At 42.6% G+C, this 20,624-nt stretch overlaps 1 protein-coding gene and 1 long non-coding RNA gene across 2 annotated transcripts in view; one reads left to right on the top strand and one right to left on the bottom strand.

The window, feature by feature from the left end:
* The window catches only part of FHIP1A (FHF complex subunit HOOK interacting protein 1A), a 120,057-nt gene that overhangs the window by 11,352 nt on the left and 88,081 nt on the right, over window positions 1-20,624 (top strand). The gene's annotated exons all lie outside the window — the stretch shown is intronic.
* LOC128420997 (uncharacterized) lies at window positions 4,084-20,608 on the bottom strand. The gene is made up of 2 exons (XR_008332201.1): window positions 20,371-20,608; window positions 4,084-4,236 (listed from the first exon to the last, which is right to left on the bottom strand). It is a non-coding gene; the product is annotated as an uncharacterized LOC128420997 (long non-coding RNA).

The following is a 20,624-nucleotide window of genomic DNA, read 5'->3' as shown; positions in this document are numbered from 1 at the left end:
ATATTTTGGACAAAACCTCCCAGTAAGCTTAGCCAATATTGATGATGGGAGCTGTAATCTACAACATCCAGAAGGTACCAAGTTGCCTACCCTTAATATATACACTGATAAAATACAGTAGGCTTAAACCAAGGGATTGCAATGAAACTTGGTTTGCTTTAGTAGAGAATGCTGTAGTTCCACAAATGACCAGAGAGTGGCAGAATGACAACAAAAACAAGCACAAGCTGGTCAAGCGTTCCCTTCTGCAACTAGGCTCTCAGTCCTATTCTGTTTTTAGTTACAAAATAGAAACAATAAGAGGACATGAGATACTGCAAGTTAAACTAATTAAGATTAGATAGTATATGAGGATATTCCAGTGAAGTGAAAAGGAGAAAAACTAGAGTTGGCATTTCTAAATACAATATTTGATCTGATTTGCTTATCTTATTTAGTCCACACAGCCAATGCTGATTGTCTTATCTACCTAGAGGAAAAGATAACTTTAATGCAAATAATATTCCAGATAAGGATTTTTCGGTTTTATTTGTTTCACTCATTAGCCACATTTTAATACCTGTATATGGACCTACAGTGTCTAAAAGGTAAAGAGCAAGGTGATAATGCAGCTTAGTTAAGAGTACACCCATCGCCTAAATATCATTAAAGCACCTGAATGTGTAAACCATTTTTGACTTTCTGGCAGACTTTATTTAAAAGCAAAGGGTGGTAGTCCTTCTCAGGGTAAAGGTAGAGGTAAAGGGACCCCTGGCCATTAGGTCTAGTCACGAAGAACTCTGGGGTTGCTGCGCTCATCTCACTTTACTGGCAGAGGGAGCCAGTGTACAGCTTCCGGGTCATGAGGCCAGCATGACTAAGCTGCTTAGCGCACGGAAACACCTTCTCAGGGTAGTTGACAGATATAACACATTAATTTCAAGGGGCTACTCAGAGTGGGACTAGTGTTGACCACAACCCAAATAATCAGTTTTTGTAAACCAATCCTCATGTTCCTTGAGCAATTTAGTGAGGAAGGAATTTGAACTTAATATTTTATTAGGGACGCGGGTGGCGCTGTGGGTTAAACCACAGAGCCTAGGGCTTGCCGATCAGAAGGTCAGCAGTTCGAATCCCCGCGACGGGGTAAGCTCCCGTTGCTCGGTCCCTGCTCCTGCCAACCTAGCAGTTCGAAAGGACATCAAAGTGCAAGTAAATAAATAGGTGCCACTCCGGCGGGAAGGTAAATGGCGTTTCCGTGCGCTGCTCTGGTTCGCCAGAAGTGGCTTAGTCATGCTGGCCACATGACCCGGAAGCTGTACGCTGGCTCCCTCGGCCAATAAAGCGAGATGAGCGCTGCAACCCCAGAATCGGCCACGACTGGACCTAACAGTCAGGGGTCCCTTTACCTTTACTATTTTATGTTATAGATCAGCACAATAACGTTGTGGCAAATCCTGTTTTCCCATCTTTGCACATGCAATGCCACAGAGCGCAAGGAGTACCGCATTTCTCTCTCTCTGAAACTGTTTGTGTATTAAACTGAAATCCAAGCCAGATTAAAGCATTTCCCGGAGTGGAGCTATTCAAACAAAAACTAGGGGGCAAGCTTTGTGGGGACCAAGAAAAACTATGTTTATTTATCTATCATGCTGTTTTTGAATTCCTGCTTAGGAACAGAATTCCTCTATCTATGAATGCAGTTTATCAAAGGAAAAATGCTCCATAACTTGAGTAAATAATATATACTAGGTACTCTAATTTAGCCATGCTGGGTTGAATCTGTTCTAACAAACATACTTTCAGTAATTTTCTCTGGCAAAATAGCTTGAACCAATAATTTTAAATAATTTACTGACGACTCCTACTGCGATTCTGTGATGCCAGAAGTTTTTTTGTGACTCTGGCCATGGTCCCCAAAACGTGTCCTTTTTAAAAAATAATAATTTAAAAATCAGCCACACCTACTTTTACACTTCAGCCATGCCCCGTTTGATATGCAGCCCCCAGTGGGCTGACCATGGGTCAATATGGCCTGAAAAAGGCAAGCCACCTCCATTCATGAGCCTCAGAACTCCCCGTATTTGATCACTGAAATAATTTCCTCATTTCTCAGTGCTAGAAAATAGTGCTCCAAAGGATTGGTATGATTCTGCTTGTTCAATTATATGGGAATTTAAGCACCAGGTGTGGAGAGCTGTTTTATTCCCTAAGGTATCCACTTTAGTTTTATTGTAATTAACGTTCAGCAGATTCTCCTTGCAAAAAGAACTTAAGGCTACTTCTAAGCAGTAGATGGAGGCCTGGCTTAGTGAAGGAAAAGGGTTGCATGCTGTTTGCATAAAGCAGTGAAGAGAGCTTTCTTTTCCCTTTGACAGATGGAATGAATTTCTCATACCTGGTCTTTGAGGCATAATTGTTTATAAAGAAGTTACATGGGAATGGATGAAGTACACATCCATGTTTCCACATTACTATATACTGGTTAGGGATACAGTGTTGTTTATAAGCAATACTGGAAGGTACAGATCTAACCTTCAAGCTATTACTATTGTAAAGAGTTCACACTAACAACAACAAAAAAAGTGATGATCCAGACTGGTTATTTGAATGGTATTGAAAGCACCACAAAAGCAATGAACTAGGAAGCCTTTCACACAGACACATATTTATGCAAAAAATAGGCAAACAACATAATTATTAATTGTGACGTAGCTGGACCTGAAACTATCCTCCTCCTTGGCAAAAAATATATATTGGCAGACCATTTCTCAAGATGCAAAACTAGATAATTTTCAGAGTTGGCCTCCATGTTAAGTATAAATGTCTATAATTTGAGTTGATGCTGTGCTCCTACTTGTAGATGATAACTATTATGCAGCAGACAACAGAATTGGGTGATAAAATCAAAATCGTTCCTCATAATCATAGCCCATCCTTTAAGGTATTCTTAAATAGCTCGCATCTGCCATCATTTCCCAAAGACTTGCTATTAGAAAATTGGGTGATCAATGCCACAGGTTCTGGGGCTATGGTAAAAAAGGTAAAGGTAAAGGACCCCTGGGCGGTTAAGTCCAGTCAAAGGTGACTATTGGGTTGCGGTGCTCATCTCGCTTTCAGGCCGAGGGAGCCGGCATTTGTCCAGTTTTCCGGGTCATGTGGCCAGCATGACTAAACCGCTACTGGCGCACTGAGGTGACGAGTGCCAGAGTGCACAGAAACGCCGTTTAGCTTCCTGCCACAGCGATACCTATTTATCTACTTGCACTGGCATGCTTTCAAACTGGTAGGTTGGCAGGACCTGGGACAGAGCAACGAGAGCTCACCCTCTCACAGGGATTTGAACTGCTGACCTTCCAATCAGCAAGCCCAAGAGGCTCAGTGGTTTAGACCACAGCACCACCCGTGTCCCTACACTGGGCCTATGACAGCAGGCCAGAGGTCATAGACATAAGATTGCTATTAAACCCCCGAGAGACCTACGGTAACTTGGGAGAACACAAAGATGGTGAAGAAATGCTGTTTCCAAACACAATCTCATTGGGCTATATCCAGTTGTGTTAGTCCTTGAGCACAGTAGGTTCCTACTCTCACAAGTGAATGCTTCCTTTCTTCTTGCATCCCTTCAAATCTGTTTCAAATAGTTATGGGATTCTCTGGAGCAGATTTGAGTGGGAGGAGAAGAGCAGTCCACTTGTACAACATAGGGTCACCCATTACGTAGTACCGTTAGTCCTTTCTTTACAATCTCTACTAACTAAAAGTTGGCAGACTTCTTAGTCTGAATTGCAATTTCTAAGCAGAACCAAATATGTCTCTGGTCAGTGAACTTTTTGGCTTTCAAGACAGATTTATGGCCCCCCTTTTTTCCAAACTACAACAGATTTAATTAATGATGAATCTTTTGAAAATTCTCCTTGCAGGGTTGACCTTTTCTTAGCAGCCTTACATCTCGATTGAACCATAATACTCTATTACCTCTTGCTGTAGAAGAAATACTAAGTACCATGAGAATAGAGTTTATGATGTCATCTATCTGTTGGCAAAAATATTTAATACTGGACGGGAGATCCTTCAGGGATCCATGAAAATGCAGGAAAGTGGTTCAAGCAGAGTGTGGTTTTATTTGAACAGTTTTAGTAACCCTTTTGGTATCCACAAGTACTTGGAGGGGTGGGGAACTTAAGAGCCTCTGTTCCTTGGCTCTTCTTTTCTTCCTTGGTGTGCCACAACCCCACTCTTCCTGGTAGCTCCTGTCTGAAATAAAATGACAGTAAATGGTCACTTGTCCTGAGACCTGTTTCAAGGAAAACAGCTGGATTTCCCTGGTGCAGAAACATCTTAATGAAGTATTTACTTCCTTAATTAGAAATACTAAACAGAAATTTTCAACTCACTTGATATCTAATTTGCACCATGCCATTTGCAGCAATGTATTATTAATATGCTTGTACTACTGTTGTTAACAGAGTAACTCTAATGCAAAGTAAAAAATTATATTATACAAGCACATATATTGCATGCCAAATCAAAATAAAAATTGGTCTTATGATGTTACGATAGTAAAAAACAGAAAAGTTGCCTTGCAAACTCAGTTTGGCTGCCGTTGTTTGCTACTGTGCAATTGTATAATTGAAATCAGATGATGCAGTTACTTGCCGTAAACAATCGGCATGTATCCAATTGATTTTGTCCTGTACAAAATGTTATCATGTGACTGCACCAAAATTAAAACAACTTGTAAAATGGAATGTCCAGTGGTGGGAAAGCAGACCGATCCTGTTTTGTTTAAATATCAATGGTAATGATCTCTACAGCATGTTTACATTAATGATATTAATTACAACGATCCAGAATGCAAGTCAGCTAATGCGCTCAACGTTAAACCACATTTCTATTGACCTTGAGTTTTCATCTCTTTGACCTTATGTGAAATTACACTAGCTAGTGGATTATGCGTTGCTCTAATTGTTCCTTTACTTTAACATTGGCCTTTACTTTTCTCGTTTTGTCCTAGAGTTGTTTAGCAAAATGGTAAAATAAACTTTTCTTTCAACTTTTCTTGGTGGTAGAACATGCCATTACCAACTAGCCCTTAGCACCATCATTATCATATTTAACTGTTTCATCCGGAAACCCTAAAAGAGTTTTTATTGTTAATCTTAACTACATTTACATTCTGGGGTTCCTCAAAGGAACTCAAAGCAGCGTACATGGTTCTTTGCTGCCACTCTGTTCTATTGACATACCTTTAATAATAAGTACTTCAAATAAATATCGATACAGGAAAAGTCATATGTCAGTTCTGAGCTGTAGTTAGTGCAAACAAGTGATTTGTTGGTGAAAACATCAGAAGATCACTGTTACAATATTTGTCTACATTTTTTTCTGCTTGTCTTTGAGGATGGCAAAAGTTCCCATTAAAGTTTCATTGGTTAAAGTACAGCGTAGTTTACAATTCACAAATCAATAAAAAACACAAATCCATACAGATGATAAGGGCCTCACTTGCATATCTCAAGGTGTGGCCCAACACCTTTATAAGGTAGCATCAATACCTTAAACAAGGGGCAGTTGTGTATAGGTAGCCAGGGCAGATTCTGAACAATTGGTGTTCTATTGGTCCAATTTCCTGTGCTGCTCAGTACTCTGACAGATGCATTTTGCACTAGTTCTTATATAAGGTAAAGGTAAAGGGACCCCTGGCCATTAGGTCCAGTCGTGACCGACTCTGGGGTTGCGGCGCTCATCTCGCTTTATTGGCCGAGGGAGCCGGCGTACAGCTTCCGGGTCATGTGGCCAGCATGACTAAGCCGCTTCTGGCGAACCAGAGCAGCGCACGGAAACACCGTTTACTTTTCCGCTGAAGTGGTACCCATTTATCTACTTGCACTTTGACGTGCTTTCAAATTGCTAGGTTGGCAGGAGCTGGGACCGAGTAACAGGAGCTCATCCCGTCACGGGGATTCGAACTGCCAACCTTCTGATCAGCAAGTCCTAGGCTCTGTGGTTTAACCCACAGCGCCACTCGCATCCCGTTAGTTCTCATATGTTAGTTGCAAATAAAGTACATATTTAACCCAAATGAAGCTTCTATAGTTGAGAATATTGAACTTCATAATCTTTGTAAGCAATACCCCCCCCCCCAAAAAAAAGCAATCAAGGAAAAGCAATTTTCATTATACTTTACACCACTTGTTTGTAGCTCTTGAACCAGCAGTACTTCCCAAGTTCAGTGATGAGTCTTGTATACTGAATGTTAGCTAATTTGTTAAAGCACCAGCTATAATAGATTTCAGTTCACTTCAGCAGATTCATTATCCAGAGATCAAATATATACATACATGGCCTTGTGGGTTATAGCCTGAACAGTTAGATGAAAGGGATTTTTAAAATAAAAAAATACAGATTGTAATAATTATATTAAAGCTAAAATGTATGTTACCATCAACAAAGAAGTGATGATAAGCAAGCATCCTGGCATTTGTCAGCTAATTAACACCTATATAGTTAGCTAAAAACTCATTATCTTGATTAGGCGGGAAATGAGCTAAGCCCTACTACATTCAATTGGGCTTACTCCTGTGTAAATATGTAGAGAATTGAGCTATGAATAGCAGTGCATAACAGAGCTCTGTGGCAGTTAATGTTTGCTCATGTCTGTAGTTCATGACTACAATCATGTATACAAAGCTGATCTGTAAGGGATAAATTCTCAGCAATAAGCCTTTTGTAACTGCAAGAGATGCTTGCTTTTATTTTAATAGTTCACATCTGCCAGAGCTAGTGAGTAAAATATTCAGGTCCATCAACATGAACTCAAGCTGATTATTTGTGGTGGTGTTGGGGAGAGCCTAAAGGACAACAAACCTGGCTCATTTTAGAAACAAGTGTTAAATTTTAAGACTTTATAAGTAATGCCCAGTCCTAGTGCCTCTGTTAATTAAAACCTCTACATTCCCAATATACTTTCCTCTGTACTTAGTCACTTTAATTTATTATAATTTGTTTCTTCCTCTCATATCCTAATGAAATGCCATATTTCTAAAATGGAGAAGTGGATTACATAAATAGGCTGTTTTTAGAATTAATGAAACCTCCTCAGTGTGTTAATTAATCCAAAGTTTTAACGAGGGATGTATTCAGAATGATTAACCTGCCAAGGTATTGAAATTGTTCTCTCCAAGCCCAATCCAATCAGGTAAGGTGAGTAATAATAGGAGACAGGCAAGTCTCAGGAGTGGTGCCTAGGCCTCAGAATTCCCTTCCCCAAGGTAACTCGGGTACCAGATTTCTTTTCAGTGCCAGATGAAGACCTTTTTATTTGCCCAGGTATTTTATGCCTCTGTTTTAAAACTGGTCTTATTTTCTCTGGTGCACTTTTATATCTCTGTCTTTGTACCTGATTTGAGTATATTTTTAGGTGCATGTTTGAATTTCAAAGTGAATTGTATAGTTTTTCTGTTTGTATGGTTTTGTTTGTTTGTTTTTTGCTGCATAAATTCTCCAAATATATTAATATAGCACAAACCAGCTCACCTTATATCAGTATTTTACAGCAGAGGGTGTGTGTGTGTGAGAGAGAGAGAATTAATAAATCTCATGAATTTCAATGGTGCTTACTTTCAAGTCAGTATGATTATGTACTGTGACCATGCTGCGAGATCCTGCAAAACAGAGCATGCTGCATCAGTGAGGATCGCTTCCTAGCTAAAAATCCGAAGTGTGCATAGAACAGGGCTGCAAGCCTCTTGATGACACTTAATCATGCACACTATCTCAGCAATGTGTCCACCACATCTTATATTGCTTCAGACTACAAAAATGTTACATTATATATAAAATGCCAAATACAAATTGCACTAATTATCTAGAAATGTGCCTAAATATTACAGAAGTATGCTAAATTTAGAAGACTACTGTAGTAAAAATACTGCCTTTTCATTTCCCACCCCATGTGGACGTTATTTTAGGATACTTCCTGTAGCCATAGACATGGGAATTGGGTGTCAAAAGATTTACTGGAGAGAAAGAGAGAGAAAATAGTTTTACACATTTTCTTGGAAAAGTCAAAAGAACTGAGAAAAACAAAAACAAAATTTAGATAAACACAAGCTGTCTGCTATCTAGTCTGTAAGCCACAAGTAGCCATTTTTGGGTGGCTGTTCGTATTACAGAATTTTAACAGTGAGATTTGCCAGCGCTCTAGTTTATTGAACAAGTATGCACAAATTCTAAGTGTGGAAACTTGGATAATCCAAAGGTGGCATGAATGAAATAGGTATGGCAAAGTGAAAAGAGGACAGGGCTCTTGTACCTTTAATAGTTGTGTAGAAAAGGCATTTCAACAGGTGTGGTTTTGCCATGCAAGCTATACCTGTTGGAAACCTCTCTTTATCTGGCTAGTCAAATAAGGTTGTATTTATTTTATGTACTTATTTATGATGTTATACTGCGACAGTTGTCCCAAAGTGGTTTCCCAAACAATAAAATAATATCTGTACTACAAGCAGTGGTTTTCTTCGAGAAAAACGGTGCTGGCGGTACTGACCATGAAATCGTTACAGTAAGTGTCACATTGTTAATTTTTTTTTGGTAATGATTTATTAGTTTTTGATTACATTCCAATAATAGCCTCATTATAACAATGTCAATCTATAATACAATTATTACTACCAATTGTTCAAATACCAAATTATATCATTTAATTAAAGTGCCTCCCCCACGTGCTAAATTTGCTGGCTTTCTGATTTTCTTTATTTCTGCGTTCCAAAATCTTATTAGTTTCAACTACATTCGTCATAACAGTAATTCCCTATACAGCAGCTGCAATGTTAATAACTTCTATTTGTGTTGATACATTAAATGATTTATAAAACCTTTTGAAAAGAGCTCTCCCCCTTTTTACACACACAGTTCCATTTGATGTTATAATCCATATTGTTAATCCAATTTCTTCCATCCTCACTTGTACAAGTATAATTTGAACTAACTTTCAGGGGAGGGTTGCCAAATCATAAATGTACAGAGGAAAACTTTAAATAAACATACCATAAGCTCCCTCCCATCTTTTGCACCATATGAAGTCTTATCTCAAATACAAACCTTAAGTCCTTGCTGTTGGTTTGTTCCAGTTTGTGATCTCATCTCTTCTAGCACGCACCTGTACTTTAGTCCAATTAAGCTCTAATCAACAGGAAAACCTCTGCTTCTTAATGGCGGCGTAGGAGGGCTTTCGCCAGGCAAAGTGCTTTTGCACTCAGCACCTCCCTGGCCCCTGCATTCCATGCTGGAGCGAGGTAACGAGATGGCCTGCGAGTGAAGCAGCCCTGGGGGGGATTTGCAAGAATGATTTACCCTCCATCATCCTTGTTTTTGCATCTCCTACGCTCTCCCACTGTCGTGGGGGCTGCTTCCATGAAGGCAGACTGGAACCAGAAGCCAGTAAGTGCCACACTTTTAACCAGTACTTTTCTTCTAGAAAAAAAGGCACTGGTGTACCCTTCAGTACCCCCAGAAAAAAAGCACTGCTTGAGAGGAAGAGGGTGATGTCTTCATTTGGTGATGACAGAGCATCACTGATGTGCTCATCCATGCTTCCAGGAGGAAGTTGGGGTCTCATAATGAATGAGAAGGTTGTATTTGGCATCCCCACACACTGAGCAACACTGTCCCCTCTACTTTAGGAAGAAGCACTTAAGGGTTTATATGTTCCAATAAGATATAGGCAATCGGTGCAAATTCAACACAAGTAGTGTGAGGCCTCATAGCACCCAAAAACCAGCTAATTCTTGAGTGGCAGCATTCTGCACTAGTTTCTCGTTCATCTTCAACAGTAGCCCTATGTAGAGCTTACCACAATAGTCAAGGTGGGATATCACCAGAGCATGCAGGATTGTGATCAGGCTATCTTGGTCCAGAACTACCATAGCTGATGAACCAGCTAGAGTTCAAAGCAGGCACTCAATATCATGAATAGCACTTGTGCCTCCAGTGATAATGATGGACCTACGAGCACATTCAGACCACTTACCTGCTCATTCAGGGTCAGTGTGACGCCATTCAGAATAAGGCTGAGCACCCAATCAATGTACATAAGAACCATATATATGTGAAGTTGAATGCAGTCAATGGGAGTTTTTAAGTCTAAAAAAAGATTTTGGTGTGTGTGTGAGCAGGCTCTAAAGGTAAAGGTACCCCTGACCGTTTGGTCTAGTCGCAGACGACTCTGGGGTTGCATGCTAATCTCACTCTGTAGGCCGAGGGAGCTGGCGTTTGTCCGCAGACAGCTTCCGAGTCATGTGGCCAGAGCAGCACACAGAAACGCAGTTTACCTTCCCACAGGAAGCAGTACCTATTTATCTACTTGCCCTTTTGACGTGCTTTTGAACTGCTAGGTTGGCAGGAGCAGGGACCGAGCAACGGGAGCTCACAGGCTCTACTGTGCCCTTAAAACTACCATCAGACAGAAAGCCAATTGCATAGTGTATTATTAAGCACATAGCCAGAGCACATCAAATAATGCCAGCTTGGTTGAGAGCAGTGAAGGCATAGAATAAATAATTATTGACAGATTTAAATACTTTGCTTAGAAAAAACAAGTACAAAAATATGGGATCTCCATTCCCTAGTGTGCCCTTGCTACTTATAAATTGGCAAAATATATAACACTTTACTTTTTATTCTCATGCCATGTTCTTTACTCTTTTCATTCAACACCCCCAAAAGCAGTGGGAGTTAGTATTATCATGGTCAGTCATTGTCATATAAGATGCTAGTTGTGCCCACTGCTGGAATCAGCAATTTGATTGTGTATTGTTGGAATCTCAAGATTTTGAAAACAACCCACAGCCATTTTAATTTTAAGAAAGCAAATATACACAAAGCACATGGAATCTGGTGACTGGCACAGAACCAGGCACATTGTGTAACTGATTCCTCAGAGGCCAGCTTCTTTTTCTTTCTTTCTTTTAAAATTGCTATTTAGTTTTATTCTCAATTGTGGATCAGGAGCCTGTAACTTAACCAAAGTTCCTCCTATTTCAGTTCAATTGATGATCACTTCAGGGGCAAACAATACATTATACACAGATATGTGTAACAAAATCCCTCAGTTCTATTTTCTTCCAAAATGAGACCCACACTTGAAAAGTTGCAAGCTGAGACACAGAAACAGTACGTCTTGTTGGTTCTTAGTCCTTTTCCTCGCAGCCAAAAATTACCCCCTCTAGCACTTTTTCACACAACAAGGAAAAAGATACCAATATCTATGTTGTGTGTTGCTAGCAGTGAGGGGCTTGAGCTTTAAAGAAACAGTGCACAACTACAGTATATTTGAGAAACGATAAGCACTTTTGATAGAACTAGAATTAACTGGAATAAATGAGTAATTCTTAGGCTGCAAACTACTAAACACACTTACCTAGGACTAAGTCCTAGCAAACTTAACAAGGATTACTTCTGAATAGACATATATAGGAAGGCGCTGTTACTCAAAATAACAAAAAATGCATGAATAACTCTTTATGTCACAGATGATCTCAGGTCTGAGTCATACAATTGTGAATATTTTTTCAGTGTAGTGTACACCCATCTTAAAATAGGGCTGTAATCCAAACGGGGGAAAATCTGGCCAAGGACAACAGAACAGACATAAAAAGTGAAATGTTTAGGTGGATCATAGTTTGCCATGTCGTGGGAAATCTTTCTTAAATGAGTTGATCCAGGATATGTGAGCTGACATCTTGACAGCTATTTGTGCATTCATAAGAGACTGTTTATGACCTCAGAATCCCTCAAAAGAAGTAAATTGTAGTGCTTCCTGGATAATAATAATAATAATAATAATAATAATAATAATAATAATGATGAAGAAAATATTTATTCAAAGTGATAGGTTTGCTGGGTGAAAATATTAAAAATAAAGGAAAAAATATATATCTTACTATTGTCTTAATAGTTGTAGAGAAAGAACATTACTATTTATTATAATTTACAGAATGCCTAATATGTGCTAGATACTGCACAGAAATAATAATAATTATAAACCCACAAGACCCCGCCTGCAGGCTTGGAATCTAAACATGAAGACAGTTAAAGAGAAATGAAAACCTTTGAACAAGTTGGGAGAAAGTGAAAGGAGAGTAGGAACAAAAATACAATAATTAACTTCAGAATAAGAAACAGAAAATCGAAACAACGCATTAAGATGGAAAATACAAGAGAGGATATGTCACTTGAATATTCCATCCACAAGATAGCTAAAGAAAGAACAAATACAAGGAAGAGAGTAAGGGTGTGTCAGTTTACAAAAAAGATTAGTGTTAGATGAATGTAGGTCCTGGGAAGAATAGAGGAATATAAATAAGAAGGGAGCAATATTATGAAGAGAAGTTCAAAACTTACTGCAAAAACAGCAGAGAAATCCAGCAAAGGGAAAAATATAGATACATAAAAGTGAAGAAACAAACACTAAATGAACAGAAGAGTTGAAAACTGAGATAATGTTTTACGCTGAGCGACAGATCAATTTTCAGAATGTTCTAGAGAAAGAATGGGGATAAAACTTTGTCCAAAGCAGAAATATGAGCCAAAGAGAAGGATAAAAGATAACACCTAAACACTTGTTGAGAAGATTAGAGGGTAATATTCCCAACTGAATGAGAAAAAGAAGCAAGCAGCAAAGATTTTAGGAGGAATGCCTAACTATGGTCCTCCAGATGTTGTTGAACTACTGTACATCTCTGACTCTGGACTGTGCTGAGGGAAAGTTGGAAGACCGCAAATGAGTCACCCTGTTTTAGGGAGAAACACAATACATGCACAGTGCACTTCTATACATGTTTACGCAAAAGAAAGTCCCAGTAAGTTCACTAGGGCTTCCTCCCAGGAAATGGTGTATAGGATTGCAACATTAGGCTTGCATATATTAAGGTTTTTAAAATGTTTCTATTAAGTTTTTACAAAAGTAAGCATCAAAACTGTGCTAATACAGTGGTACCTCAGGTTACATACGCTTCAGGTTACAGACTCCGCTAACCCAGAAATAGTACCTCGGGTTAAGAACTTTGCTTCAGGATGAGAACAGAAATCGCGCGGTGGTGGCGCGGCAGCAGCGGGAGGCCCCATTAGCTAAAGTGGTGCTTCAGGTTAAGAACAGTTTCAGGTTAAGAACGGACCTCCGGAACGAATTAAGCACTTAACCCAAGGTACCACTGTATATCAATAGACATTTGTAACAAAAATAATAATACAGTTCTCATCCCTCTCACCCACTGAGGGAGAAGAAAGTACAATTTTAAATGTATAGATGGAGGATGCCAATTTGATGGATTGCCAGGCAGGAAAGTAATAAAAGAAGTGCAATAGTTGGAGTCTTGAGTTCCATTTAGAGCTCTCATATATTTTGTAAGTTTCTCCATTAATTCTACTGTCCATATCTTTTGTCTCCATAAGGCAAGTTGCAAGTTTGCTGATTCCACACCCACCCACCCCGGTTTTGTGCCACCTGTAGCCCGACTGCCACAAGTAGAAATGTTATTAGTTCCTTGGAATGCAACTCCTGTTGCTCTCCGTGGAAAACATATTAGATATTAAGTTTGAGATAATGATCCAACATCCAGGCAGATATAGATTAGACATATTGGTAAAAACAGCAGGAGAAGAGGAAACGGGGGCGGGAAGGGTGAAAAGCTAGATATTGACAGTAGGATACTGAGAGTCAAAAAAAGAAACCAGATTGCCAAGAGGAAGCGTACAAAGAGTAAAGGGAAATAATCCCAAAAACTGAAACCCTGAGAAAAGGAAAAAAGAGCCATTACAGAACTGTAAAAGAACGATTTGTTAAGTAGTTTAATCCAAAACAGCACATAAGATATCTTTTATGACACCTTTTCCTGTGTCACGTTTCTTCTGGATTTAGTTCCCCACCCTGCCTAGTTAATTGTTTCCCTTTAACCTTCAGTGTCTACAAACACAGGAATTTTCTAATTGCAGTCAAGACTAGTCATTATATCATTCCTAGTTCTGGCTGACATAATGGACATACCCAGGACTTTTGTTGGGGTGGCAGAACCTATGTGATTGGTCAGTTAAGTATTTCTATTGTTTTACTTGATGTGGGGGTAGCTGCTCCCCCTGCACCCACTTGGCCACAGCCATGGCTGACATTGCCACACGTCCTTTTTAAAGCATGGGCAATAGAAATCGTGTTGGCATAATGCCCCCTAATTGGCTTCAAAAGCATGTGCCTGTGACACTGATTGGTCCATGTTATCAGGAAGTTTTCTAACTATAGAAGATTCTCCAGTCTCAAAAATTCAGATGAAGACGGCAGAGGTTTTAGGTTAGCACAACTGGTGTGGTTGCACATGGGGCATCATGCTGCAGGGGCACCAAAACAATGGTGTAAAACAGAGTGCGAGAGGCAGGGGATGAATTTTAGCACAGGGTGCTGCTGCAATTTGAGAGCCCAAAGTCCGCAATTGAAGATGGAGCTTGCTACTATAGGGTAACTACTTTCCTTGCTCCATTTATCAAAGAGCAACAGCAACCATTAATCATTGGACTACTGCAATGTGCTCTAAAGGGGCTACCTTTGAAGGTGACATGGAAACTACAACTAATCCAGAATGTGGCAGCTAGACTGGTGACTGGGAGTGGCGGCCGAGACCACATAACACCAGTCTTGAAAGACTTACATTGGCTCCCAGTATGTTTCTGGGCACAATTCAAAGTGTTGGTGCTGACCTTTAAAGCCCTAAATGGCCTTGGCCCAGTATACCTGAAGGAGCGTCTCCACCCCCATTGTTCTGCCTGGACACTGAGGTCCAGCGCTGAGGGCCTTCTAGAGGTTCCCTCACTGTGAGAAGCGAAGTTACAGGGAACCAGGCAGAGGGCCTTCTCGGTAATGGCGCCCGCCCTATGGAATGCCCTCCCATCAGATGTCAAATAAATAAACAACTATCTGACTTTTAGAAAACACCTGAAGGCAGCCCTGTTTAGGGAAGCTTTTAATATTTGATGAATTATTGTATTTTAATATTTTGCTGGAAGCTGCGCAGAGTGGCTGGGGAACCGAGCCAGATGGCGGGGTATGTATGTATGTACGTTTAAATAAATAAATAATGTTAGGCAACTATGTCTTGTCTTTTTTACCTCATCCTGGGACAAAGAAAATTTGTTTTTAACCAAATTTAGAAGTTATAATCCTATGTACTTACTTACTATGGGACTTATTTCTGAGGAAATATTCACAGGATTCTTCTTCTTTTCTTGTGCATTTGAATGCCAAGTGACCCTGATTTTCTAAAAAATAAGCTTATTTTTACATTTTACTGCATTAAACCTTCTATGCAAATCCATACTCAAATACTTCCAGCAGCTGAGACACTCTGAAATGTCTATGATTACGAACATCATCATTATTATGTATTAGATGTCTTGCCTGTCCTTCACCATAATGTCCCAGGGCTGGTTACAGCAAGGGAGCAATTGCTATTCAGTATTGGGTGACCTGAACATTTTTGGGTAACCTGCACATTTTCACTATACAGTGGTACCTTGGTTTTCTAATGTACCGTATTTTTCGCACGATTGGACGCACCGGACCATAGGGCGCACCTAGTTTTTTGGGGGGGAAATAAAGGAAAAAAAATTTCCCTTTATTTCCCCCCCCAAAAGCAGGTCAGGGAAACCGAACCAGGTCGAGGAACAGCGGGATAGTGGCGCTGCGCCTCCCTGCTGTCCCCCGAGCTTGTGGGGCTGGCTGATGTCTGCCTGGCGCGAGGGGCGCTCTGCTTCAGGGCGCCCCACCCGCCGGGCGGCAGGCTGCTATCCGCAGCTTGGAGAGCCTTGCAGGGAACTCCTGCAGGGCTCCCCACCCTGCGGATGTCTGCCCGGCGCGAGGGGCGCTCTGATTCAGGGCGCCCCACCCGCCGGGCGGCAGGCTGCTATCCGCAGCTTGGAGAGCCTTGCGGGGAACTCCTGCAGGGCTCCCCACCCTGCGGATGTCTGCCCGGCGCGAGGGGCGCTCTGATTCAGGGCGCCCCGCCCGCCGGGCGGCAGGCTGCTATCCGCAGCGTGGGGAGCCTTGCAGGGAACTCCTGCAGGTCTCCCCACCCTGCGGATGTCTGCCCGGCGCGAGGGGCGCTCTGATTTAGGGCGCCCCACCCGCCGGGCGGCAGGCTGCTATCCGCAGCTTGGGGAGCCTTGCAGGGAACTCCTGCAGGGCTCCCCACCCTGCGGATGTGTTCCCGAAGCGCCGGGCGCTCTGCTTTCAGGGCACCCGACGCTCCGGGAAGCAGGCTGCTATCCGCAGCCTAGACATCCCTGCGGGACCTCCCGCAGGGTTGCCTAGGCTGCGGATGTGTTCCCGAAGCGCCGGGCGCTCTGCTTTCAGGGCGCCCGACGCTCCGGGAAGCAGGCTGCTATCCGCAGCCTAGACATCCCTGCGGGACCTCCCGCAGGGTTGCCTAGGCTGCGGATGTGTTCCCGAAGCGCCGGGCGCTCTGCTTTCAGGGCGCCCGACGCTCCGGGAAGCAGGCTGCTATCCGCAGCCTAGACATCCCTGCGGGACCTCCCGCAGGGTTGCCTAGGCTGCGGATGTGTTCCCGAAGCGCCGGGCGCTCTGCTTTCAGGGCGCCCGACGCTCCGGGAAGCAGGCTGCTATCCGCAGCCTAGACATCCCTGCGGGACCTCCCGCAGGGTTGCCTAGGCTGCGGATGTGTTCCCGAAGCGCCGGGCGCTCTGCTTTCAGGGCGCCCGACGCTCCGGGAAGCAGGCTGCTATCCGCAGCCTAGACATCCCTGCGGGATCTCCCGCAGGGTTGCCTAGGCTGCGGATGAGTTCCCGAAGCGCCGGGCGCTCTGCTTTCAGGGCGCCCGACGCTCCGGGAAGCAGGCTGCTATCCGCAGCCTAGACATCCCTGCGGGACCTCCCGCAGGGTTGCCTAGGCTGCGGATGTGTTCCCGAAGCGCCGGGCGCTCTGCTTTCAGGGCGCCCGACGCTCCGGGAAGCAGGCTGCTATCCGCAGCCTAGACATCCCTGCGGGATCTCCCGCAGGGTTGCCTAGGCTGCGGATGAGTTCCCGAAGCGCCGGGCGCTCTGCTTTCAGGGCGCCCGACGCTCCGGGAAGCAGGCTGCTATCCGCAGCCTAGACACAGCTAGCGGAGCGCTAATCCCGAAGCTTGGGGCTGCGGAGCTCAGCGCGCCCCAAGCTTCTGGGTGCCGGCAAGGTCTAGACGGCTAGCGGAGACCTTGCCGGCACCCAGAAGCTTGGGGAGCGCTGAGCTCCGCACGCCCCAAGCTTCGGGATTAATGCAGCGCTCCGCTAGCCGTGGGAGAGCTGGGTCTCCCACGGCTAGCGGATAGCTTCCTGAAGCCTGGAGAGTGAGAGGGGTCGGTGCGCACCCACCCCTCTCACTTTCCAGGCTTCAGCGAAAGCCTGCATTCGCTCCATAGGACGCACACACATTTTCCCTTGCTTTTTAGGAGGGAAAAAGTGCGTCCTATGGTGCGAAAAATACGGTAATCTGTTGCAGAAGACCGTTCGAGTTCAGAAACGTTTGAAAACGGAAAACTCAAAACAGAAGCCACATGGCATGTTTGACTTATGAGGTGTGTTTGAAAACCAAACCATTCCTTTCTTCTTTGTGGAGAAAAGCAATTAACTCTACGTTGGGGCAATTTAAGTGATTGTGCTGGAGGATAAGAGCTAACATTGAGAACGGAATTCACCCCTCCCCCAAGACCCGGGAGCGATCGGTGAGAGAGCCTGCGGAAGAGACATAAAGACTTTGACAGCTGTCAAACTAGCTGTCAAAGTTAGGAAAAAAGGAGAACTTTGTTTCTGCTGTCTTTGCTGGTTATATTCGTTACAATTTGGTAACAAATTGTTAAAAATAAAGAAGAAAAGGCTAATTTGACTTTTGGGTTGGAACTGGAAGATATTAAGAAACTAGAATCCCTCTAGAGGGGGTTTAGGACATTACAAAAATGGCTGTAAGTGGAAAAATACTGGCTGAACTGGAGAAGACTTTTTTTCTCTTGGGAAAGTTGCAGGAACAGAGTGATATTTTGGCAACAAATGTGACAATACTGAATGGAACAGTAAATAAAGTTGCTGAGCCTGGGAGGGACTTGACTCAAGTTTTTGCAGGTGAACAGGAAAGTTTTGCAGTTGACTTAAAAATTTTTGCAGCTGAATATGAAAAGAAATTTGAGAAATCCGAGAATGTGATGAAAGAGGAACATGATGATTCGAAGGAAAAAGAAGGAGGAGCTATAATGTCACAGATGATTGAGGAGAGCCAGAGGCCGGTTAAGATGGATATAAAGGAAAATAAGATCAGGATGATGAAAATTTGGTTTGACTTGAAGAATGGAGAATGGAGAGATCTCCCTATGTGGAGATCTGAAGACCTATGGAATACAAACTTGGCTAAAGTGGAAACTGGAGCTTTTGGGACATTTGGACTTAAGAGAAGTAGGAAACAAGATTTTGGCTCCATTTTTAAATACGGAGGCCTGGCTGGAAGAAACATGGACCTTATTGGGACAGAGCTCCTTCGAGATTCGGAGTTTAATATAAAGGACTATCAAAAAAACCAGCAGAGAGGAATTGAGAGAGAATTGAGAGCCTCGGACGTGAGGTCACCAGGCTGACTGCAGATGGACTGATGGACTTTTTGTTGGGGTTCGAAACCGGGAAAGGGGGTGGTGGGGCTTTGGGAATCCAAAGGGTGTATAACTATATTCTGTTTTAATTAATTTGGTTTTGCCACTAACATAAAAATGGGGATTTCGGGGAAGGGAATTGGGGCCGACCTTAGAAAAAGACTTTTAAGAATAAGTATTGACGTATAAAGATTGAGGTTTATAAGTTAAAATTGGTTAACTAAAATGAATTAGAGAAAATAAGGTAAAGTTTGGGGACAAGAACTTGCTGAGCTAAAAATTGGAACTGGAATACAAGAAGGGGAGGTGCGGGGAAGTCAAGGAAATTGGTCATTGACAATAAGAAATGTAAGTTGTATGTGTGTTTAATTGTTTTTTTTCCTTTATGTTTTGTTTTTATTTTTTTGAAAATTTCAATAAATATCTTAAAAAAAATAAATGAAAACCAAACCATTTACCTCCGGTTTACGTCTTTTGAAAACTGAAACATTAGTCAACGGAGACATTAAAAAACCGAGATACCACTGGATTAGGGGCTTGATAGTTTAGAAAAAAGGCAAATAAGGAGGGGCATGATAGATGTTTATAAGTTCATGCATGGCATGAAGATACTGGGTGGGATAGGAATAGGCTTTTCTCTCTCACAAAACTAGACACATACAGTGGTAGGAGGCCCGGCAGTGTCTGCTATGGCAAGGCCCGGCAGAGTCTGCTGCATCTGCGATTAGGCTTGGCGGGGGCCACTGCAGCTGCAGGAAGCCCTGGCAGGGATGGTTGCAGGTAGGCCCTGTGAAACCTGTCGAGGCCACAGGTAAACTGCAGCTGTGGGAAGGCCCAATAGGGCCCGCTGCAGGCCGCAGAATATTGAGGAGGCCCAGGCCTACTTGAACATTTTGGGGGGCTTGCTCTACCCCCCATGGCACTCCTAATACTAGAAATTGGGTCCATCCAACAAAGGTGGCACCAGAAATAATGAGAAAAACAAAGTGGGATTCCTATGGCTAATGAAAGTAGCAGAAGTAGCAGGGATAGCTAAGACGGCAGACGTAGACTTTCCCTTTTTTCTCTCAAGCAGTAACGAAAGGTTAAGAGCATAAGAAAAGTCCTGGTGGATCAGACCAAAGGCCCATCTCCTCCTCCAGGATCCTGTTCTTACAGTGGCTAACCAGATTCCTCTGGGAAGGCTGTAGGCAGCACAAGTAGCTGTTGATAGACTTGTTACTCCATTAATTTGTCTTATCCTCTTTAAACATCCAAGTAGGTGACCATCATTTTACATTTTGTGGGAGCAATTTCAATAGTTTAGCTTGGTATTGTGTGAAGAAGTTTCTTTTCTGGTGAGCAAGGAAAGACCCTTGTTCCACCTACCTCACAGGGTTGTTGTAAGGACTTCTGGATCATGCACATAGACAGCTGAGAACTCTGTAGACATAATCCTGCCAGGGGATTTACGTGGTATTTGAAAGCTCCTAATTTTGCCTGAATTGTATCCTATGCTCTACACTAGGCACCCCCAACCTCGGCCCTCCAGATGTTTTGGGACTACAATTCCCATCATCCCTAACCACTGTCCTGTTAGCTAGGGATGATGGGAGTTGTAGTTTGAAAACATATGGAGGGCCAAGTTTGGGGATGCCTGCTCTACACAGTTACTTGTTGAATCATATTATATTAAACCACTAAAGCAAAATCCCTTTTCTTTTCCCTTTTTCTTACTCTTTTTTTGTTGCCCCTTAGTGACCGAATTTCAGCTGGCATTGGCAGTCTGACTGGATCCCATCTGTCCCGTGTAATGCGAGTTTTTATTGTAGCGACGATACTCCTCCCTGAACCTCCTTGACATTTTGCAGACTTAGAAGGAACCAGAAATATTAAACGAGCGAAGGGGCAACAACAGAGAGGTCTCCACCTCCTACTTGCTCCGAGGCGTCAGGAGAAAGGCGCTTCGTTTGCGCCAGAGTTCAGGGCAG

The sequence above is a fragment of the Podarcis raffonei genome, chromosome 9 (genome assembly GCF_027172205.1).
Source record: "Podarcis raffonei isolate rPodRaf1 chromosome 9, rPodRaf1.pri, whole genome shotgun sequence".
Classification (NCBI taxonomy): Eukaryota; Metazoa; Chordata; class Lepidosauria; order Squamata; family Lacertidae; genus Podarcis; species Podarcis raffonei.
Note: the sequence above shows the minus strand (reverse complement) of the source record. Positions and strands in the feature narration are given on the sequence as shown.